Source organism: Zootoca vivipara, chromosome 5, assembly GCF_965207765.1.
Source record: "Zootoca vivipara chromosome 5, rZooViv2.hap1.1, whole genome shotgun sequence".
Taxonomy (NCBI): domain Eukaryota; kingdom Metazoa; phylum Chordata; class Lepidosauria; order Squamata; family Lacertidae; genus Zootoca; species Zootoca vivipara.
The window spans coordinates 27,110,462-27,118,683 of NC_142588.1; positions in this window are offsets into that span (position 1 = coordinate 27,110,462).

Genomic DNA, 8,222 nt, shown 5'->3' on the forward strand with positions numbered 1-8,222 from the left:
CAAAAGGGCCCACCAATGGGCAGTTCCACATCAGCTGGACACTCACAAAGTGGCCGCCACCTGAATAGGGTCACCATATGCAAAAGAAAGCAGGGCTTGTGAACATTTACTACGGTATGTTTAACAGAACAGGGTAAGCTGAATGCAGCTTGCAATGACCATTCATTTTTCTACACAAGTATTAAACCTACAGGAGGCCCATCCCCTTTTGCATCTGGCTACCTTCATTAGATAGTGTCCACAGGACACAATTGATCAAGCTATGACAAACGGACGGTGATAAAGAGCTAGATTCACTCAGCAAAATTCTAAAGATTCCACAAGCGGGAGGAACTGCAACAAAACGTTGCAGCATCTCTGCGAAAGGCATCCCTGAGTCTGCCCTAATCTTATGTAAAGGATTAAGCCCGTCTTTATTGTTAGTTAATACTTTACTGTTGAGTAGTGAGTGATTTAGGCCCCTGTTAAAGTGCAGGCAGTTCTGTAACATAATAAGGTTTCTTTCTTCACATCTTCCTTGACTATAATGTAACATATCCCCAAAACCAGCACAGCTGCATTTCTGCATACGGTATTCTGAGAACAGGGACTTGTACTATGCTTCACAGAGTCTAGTCCCCCCCCCCTTCACACACACAAAAGCTCTGAAAATTGATCAGTAAGATCACCTCCCCGCACCCCCGCTACAGTGCCTTTAAGAGCATCATCTTAAAATAATTGCTCCTGTGCAATCAAAAACTCATATTTGCATGAAGGCCTTTTGGGTGAGGACAATAAATTGGATTTGGCTCTGTAGTGCTTCCCCAATGCTACCATGTTATTGCCGTTTGGAGAAACAGAAATGGGACAAAAATAAAACACAACATTTCTGGTCTAAAAAGTTGTGTGATTTCTGCACAGAAGTTACAGGATATGCACTGAATAGACCACTCCAAAACGCTAGCAGGTGTATGCAGTATTGAAAGCAGAATTGCCCCAATAACATCATGAAGAGGCAATAAGAAAGACATGGGTGGAGGCAGAAAGAAAGACAGAGGGAGAGAGAAACTTCAAGCTAGGCTGATTATCTTTCTCTCGGCTCCTACTTTCACAGGACAATTTACCCCCTCATCAATGGCTGGATGAATATTCGACAACTTCTGTGGGGTGTGTGTGTTAAAGTTTTGTAGTCTTTTTTTTTTAACCTTCACACATGAGATGGTTGGAGTGTTCTCTCTCTCTCTCTCTCTCTCTCTCTCTCTCTCTCTCTCTCTCTCTCTCTCTCTCTGCCTTGCTGTGTTCCTGGGACAGAATACCCCTTAGAATGAAAACAGAAACAAAAAACAACCCTTGGTCACCTTGTCTTGAAGGGTAAGAAATGAAAATTCTTTAAAGTCTACCCCCTACAAATATTAACCCGATATTTGGAGGTGTTTTTAATCCTTCCTAAAATCAGATTTATTCAGCTCAGAACTAGTTACAAACCCCAGTTCAAGGCCTGTTAAAAAAAAAAGGATATGACAATCCTAACATGAAGGATGACTAACCTTTTGTTTACAGCTTGAGTTTAACCTGACCTGAACAGATTAAAATGTCTCATATGAGTGATCAGGTGGTCAGAATACAAAGTTCATCTTAAAATGCAGAAGGCTGCAAACCTGTTTTGGTTTTCCTTTGACTGGCACTTATGAATCAAGTGCTATTCATAAGCACTTTATTAGCAGTAGTATCAGTATTATTGGTATTAAATTATTTTATTTATTACATTTATTTATGATCCCTTTTCCTCCAAGCAGCTCAAGCTGACATGTGTGGTTGTGTCCTATCCCCACATTTTATCATTAGCACAACAACCCTGAGAGATAGATTAGGCCTAGGTATCTTGTGTTTCTTCTGGTTGGCAGGATTTGTACCTGGGGCTCCTCTGTCCTAGTCTGCTCCTCTCAACACAATGCCACATTGGCTCTTACAAATAGATGCCACAATGAATCTTGCATACAGTTTCAAAAACACCATCAACATAGATGCATGGACCAGAGCATAATTACGTAGCCACATTACAGAATTATACTTTTAGATTTATAGCTATGCATGAAGCAACTGTAAAATCCCCCCAGCTCCATGGCAGCTGATCTCCAAAGGTTTCCAACAGGGGATTTTCAGAGAGGGGATTTCCCCAGCATTGTCTGGAGACACCAGCAATTACACTTGGGTCTTTCTACAAGAAAAGCTCTAATGCTGAGCTACAGCCCTCCCACTCTAAGGTTCTTTCACCTTCCCTTTTGCTGAAGTAGTAAACAGGACTCTTGTATGAAGGTGGCAGAGGAGAAGAAGTGAAAGGCCTCGGGGAAGAACAGGCAGGAGTTGTCACTTTATCAGATGGTGATAAATCATGATTGCCATATATCAAAAATGGTCTCATGACAACTTACAATCAGGTATAAAAAACAAATACAAAATACTTCATTACAATTAAAACTCAGCAAACAGAGCTAATAGTGTTGGCATCTGTCTGACTCAAGAGACAATGGAAGAGGGCATCATCAGGGGTAAAGTGAGTTACAGCGTCTGCCGTGGCTGCAGAGATCAATATGGGAGAGACATGTTTTGTTATAGCTGGGGCAGATGAAGGCATCCAGTTTCGCCATTAAATTTCTCCTTCGTGCTTGCTGACTGGTGCAATCATAATCATTAGATACTATTTGAATTTTTAAGACTGTACACATTAAATACAACAATGCATTTATCGACTTTGGCTCATTCATGATTCATGCCTCGTTTTGGGCTTACTCATGGTTATCCCTAGTTTGGCCCTAGTTTAGGTAAATTCAAGGCTAGATAAGACTCTGCCTAGAGAATGTACCTTATAGCTTGAAGACTTAGGTGGCAAAATTTTAACTCCTGTAATAGTGGGGGAAAGAGATTCACCATCTCTTGACTTCCCCACTACAACCCATGCTACAATCCCCAGCTACAATCCTTGAGCTATTGATAAGATGTGGCTCATTGTTTTCTGTTAGTAGAGCTGAAAGTTCACTCAGTCCTTGGCGCTGTGCCTTGCGGCGTAGTTGTGGATTGCCAACTGTTGAACCCATCTCTGCAGCGGCTTTTTCCTTTATCAAAAATTTGATTTACAGGTATTTAGCTTGGCGTCACGACAAGCTTCACCTGCAGATCTTTGTAGATCAAACCTTTGTCAAAGGTGCAGAGTTGCGGCAGGCTGGGTTTCTCCCCAGCTGGCAACTCTTATGTTGAACTGATGGAATTGCTATAATTCAGTCTGGAGAATAGATATTTACCTTTAATCACATTAGTAAGGCAGGAGATGAGATAGCCACAGCTGTTCCCACCCATTCCTTCAAGGGCTACCCTTGAAGGTGACTCGGAAACTACAACTAATCCAGAATGCGGCAGCTAGACTGGTGACTGGGAGCGGCCGCCGAGACCACATAACACCAGTCTTGAAAGATCTACATTGGCTCCCAGTACGTTTCCGAGCACAATTCAAAGTGTTGGTGCTGACCTTTAAAGCCCTAAATAGCCTCGGTGCAGTATACCTTAAGGAGCGTCTCCACCTCCAGCACTGAGGGCCTTCTGGCGGTTCCCTTGTTACGAAAAGCCAAGTTGCAGGGAACTAGGCAGAGGGCCTTCTTGGTGGTGGCACCTGCCCTGTGGAACGCCCTCCCAACAGATGTCAAAGAGGAAAACAACTACCAGACTTTTAGAAGACATCTGAAGGCAGCCCTGTTCAGGGAGGCTTTTAATGTTTAATAGATTATTGTGTCTTATTTTTCTGTTGGAAGCCACCCAGAGTGGCTGGGGAAACCCAGCCAGATGGGCGGGGTATAAATATATTATTATTATTATTATTATTATTATTATTATTATTATTATTATTATTATTATTATTCCTCCTCCCTCTTGTATGTGGGATATGTCAGTCAAATCCAACATTCTAAGAGAGGACTAACTGCCCTCTATGTGACAGTCAGTTTTGTCTGTTGATTGGTCTGCTGCTGATAGGAGTGTTAAGTAGTAAATGCTCTGATGGAGTCTTTTTAGGACTCACTAATATCTAGTATATAGTTTATATGTTATGTAACCTAAGTATGTACTCAATGAATCTGACAGAAATCTAGTTTATGTTATTATCATTCAGATTCATGTGTATTTTTCTTTAAGAGGGACAAAAGGGATTATCAACCAGGAAGGCAGGAAGGTGGAAGGCATAATTATTAAAAGGACTCAAGCAAGTTTGGTGCTGTGTAAACTCAAACAAGGAATTGTTTAACTCTGTTATATTACCGGTATATAAACTTATAAATGTTCCTACATTGTGTCCATCCACTTCACCCACCTATGGTAAGGAAAACACAGAATCTTGCCAATTGCTACAGGATAATAAGGCAGTGGGTGGGGATGAATAGACATGGGGAGGCAGAGGCAACATGGGCAGGCGGGTTTAGTCATGCCAGCCACATGACCAGGAAGCTGTCTGTGGACAAACGCCGGCTCCCTCGGCCTGAAAAGCGAGATGAGCGCCTCACCCCATAGTCGCCTTTGTCTGGACTTAATCATCCAGGGGTCCTTTACTTTTTACTCCCCAATTTGGTTAATTTGCCCCAACTGACCTTTGTTAGTTAACCTGGGAATAGGCATACTTCACATAATTTATTTTAGGAATCTACTCAGCAGCAACCTGGCAAGGCAGATCACTATCATCACCTCCATATTGCAGATTGCGGACTAAGGCTGAGAGAGAATGGCTTTCCTGAGGCCCTCTAGAGAAATCGTATCTACAGTGAGATTTGAACCATGGACTTTAAGCTTCAAGTTCTTAACATATTGTGACTGAGACTTGGCTGCAGTTCTGGGACCACCAATTCTGAGATGACCCATGAATATAAAGCTGTTGCTTTGAGTAGAATTTCATACTGTCAATACCACTAGGTATCTGATGCTTCTAATCCAGACATGTCCTGTCCCATCTATCATTGCCCACATGAGGACATGAATACAGTACAGCATTCAAAAGCTCATTGCACAATATACTTTAACTACCCTTTGAGATCACATTTCGGTTTAAGTTGACTTCATGAAAATGTCTGATGCAGATACCAGCTGACAAAATCTGAGTCATGGGGCATTATAGTTTTTTGCTGATTTGGTATGCTATTTTGCGATCATCTTCATGCTTTACAATTGGAAAGAATAATGCTTCAAACAGTGGTCTTTGTGTGCCATTAAGTCTATACAGTTTCCACTGGTGAAAAACTGCTATTGTGAGGTTAGTGAAATGTATCACACCACAGCTCCAGATGTCAGGATACATGATTTCTCTACCATGTCTATGGCAGCACAAATGTAAGAAGAGCCTGCCAGATTAGGCCCATGGCCCATCTAGTCCTGCATCCTGTTCTCACAGTGGCCAAAAGTAAATAAAAACTGTGGTTAGCTAAGAGCTGCAACAGGGCCGGCTCTAGGTGGAGTCCCAGTGGCGTGGGGTGTTAGGGCGCGGGCCGGTAGGCAGGGCGCTGTGCGGCGAAGCCACGCGGAAGCCATGCTGGAACGATCTCTGCCCCTCAGCGCCAGGGCGCCCGACCTGCTCAAGACTGCCCTGAGCTGCAAAATCATAAAGGCATCAAAAGGCAGAATTAAAATTGCATCTAAACATAAAAAACGTATTTTCACTGTATGAAAAGGACAATAAGGCAGGTGCCATGCAAACTTTTCTCTGAGGAGAGCAATGAAGAAAATAAAAATTTCATAAAAATATCATTTTTATGATTCCATTTTCTTTTGAGCCTATGGCTTAGCTAAACTGAAAAGGCCCGTGCCTGCCTACTTTTTAAGTTTCTTTTAAGTACCGTAAGTAGCAAATGTTCATTCCAGAACACTGAAAATAAGAACTGTTAGACTCTAGGGTGGCCATTGTGTGCATGAAAAGAGAACCAGCTAGGCATGGCAATTGTGGTTAATCTTGAATTGTATTGTTGACAGATGGAAAAAAGGATTGGGGGGGGTATGGAGTCATTTAATGAACAGAAAAATTAGCAACCGTCTTAATAAAGAAAGACATTAAAATGATTTTATGTAATCACATGATGAGGACAGATCTGAAGAGTAAGGATGTTGACGTTCTGTTGCAACTGTTAAGATTGCTGTAATCCTTTGATTGGTGATTGGAAATCACATGTGCAATCTAGAAGTGTATGTGAAACAGGAGTGCCAGCTCGGCCCTGTGACCATGGGTGCCTGGGACTGTGGGTGCCATGCTGCGTGCATGGCCCTGGTGCTGACATTTGTGGGTGCCTGGCCCCTTCTTGGGGAATTTTGTGGGTGCTCGGAAACCTGTGGTATGAACCATTGCTTTGGATGTGGCTGTTTGCAGCCTCCTTATTTTTGAGGCTGTCCCTTGCATATTTGCATTTCAACCAACACCTATTTTTCCCCGGAGAGCCTGCATCTTTTCCTGTTGGGTTTCTGTGAGTGTAACCTCACAGAAGGGTCTAGCAGCCCCTTTTTAAATTTCTCCAACAAGAGCACTCTGCAACTGGGTTTCCACTACTTAGAATCACCCACATCCCCTAGACGATAGGGGCACCTAGAGGAAGCCTTCCAATGATGATCATAAGATATAAGCAAGTATTTATGGAGAAAGGAGGTCCTTCAGTAGCAGCAGTGGTGGCAGGAGACTGGTGTATGCCACTGGCCAACTGGACAGGTGGGAATTACGTACAAGCTTATTCCAAGCTGCCTGAAGAAGCATTCAAACAACACTTGTTGCAAAAGAGCAAAAAGAGAGGAAGTGGGCTGAATTTCCCAGGGCAAGTAGTAGTTTCAAAGCACAAGTGCTATGACTAACAAAGTCCTCCCTTGCAAGTCTTGCTACACAGGAATGCCATCTGTAAAGGCCAGCCTCCTTTCCACAAGCCCCTGTGTTTTGTTTTGTTAAAACAAAAGCAAAAACCAGCAGCCCAGGGAGTCTAGAGAGGTATTTTTCACCCAGTATCTTCTACTCAATGCTACTGCAGTAAAAAACAAAAACAAAAAACTAGGCCAAGAAGCAAATCTGAAACCAGTGCATTTGTGACCTCCAGGCTTAGTTTCTGCACCTTAATAGGTCTGGGAGGAAAGCCAGAGAAGCTTGAGCTGGAAAGCATTGCAGTACACTGCAGCAGGAGGGTGTGGTTGTTGCTCCTTGTGCTCCTGAAATTCATTCATTTCTCCTACTGTCTTTGTATTTTTCCATGCCAGCTTCTTACTCAAAGATGACAGAAGGCTAGTCTGTGAATGTTGTTCCATGTTCCTCACTTGTGAAAAGTTCCAGAGGCAGAACTTTTGGGGTGTTGGTTTCCTCTGGAGAAGAGACCACTGGAGACTCACACGGCATTTTTGTAACATTTGACGTATTTACAAAGACGTATTTACAAGCAACATATCCACTTCTGCTACCTCACACCAGACATCCAAAGAGAAGCACACTAAGAGGCTTTCATTCTCCAGAATCTGACCTCTGCTTCTTCTGCCTCTTTCCCTTTAAGAACATATGGTAATATTTTATTCTTTCACATACACATAGCAGCCGCTTCCCATTACTGTAGATATGTGTGACCTCGTAAGTACCCGTAGCCTCTCAGGGGTAGCTTGGATAGGGCAAGGCAAAGCCGGAGACGTTTTCCAGGCAGTGTTGGAGGGTCAGATATGAAAAGGAGGGAATTTCTGAATGACTGTGGAGAATCCCTGACAACTCTTAAGATGTATGAAAGTGGAGGCTACGTGTCACATCAGTTCTGCCTGTGGATCTACTATAAATGCGACATTTAGCCCACAGTAAAGAAATGCTTGGCTTATCCTAGTCTAGAGAGATAACAGACAAAAGACACTTTCATCATAGTCCTGGTTCAGCTCACTGAAGCGAACCCCTCTGCCCTGAGGGTGATGATAGTTTAGGATCATCGCCAACCCTCAGTTATATAGCAGTTTAGAAATCTAGAAATTTTTATTTATAGATTCATCTGAAGATCACAGGTTGGTTAACAGTATAAAAATACAAAATACATAACAACAAACAAAAGCAATAATCCCTGCTCCAGACACATTTAAAAGGTCATAGCTTGTTAAAGCATCCAAAGGCCTAGTTGAAAAGGAATGTTTTTACCTGGTGCCTAAGTTGCCAAATTCTCCACTTGCTAAAGCTAAGAAACCACACTTAACACATACATTTCACAATTTTATTTTTT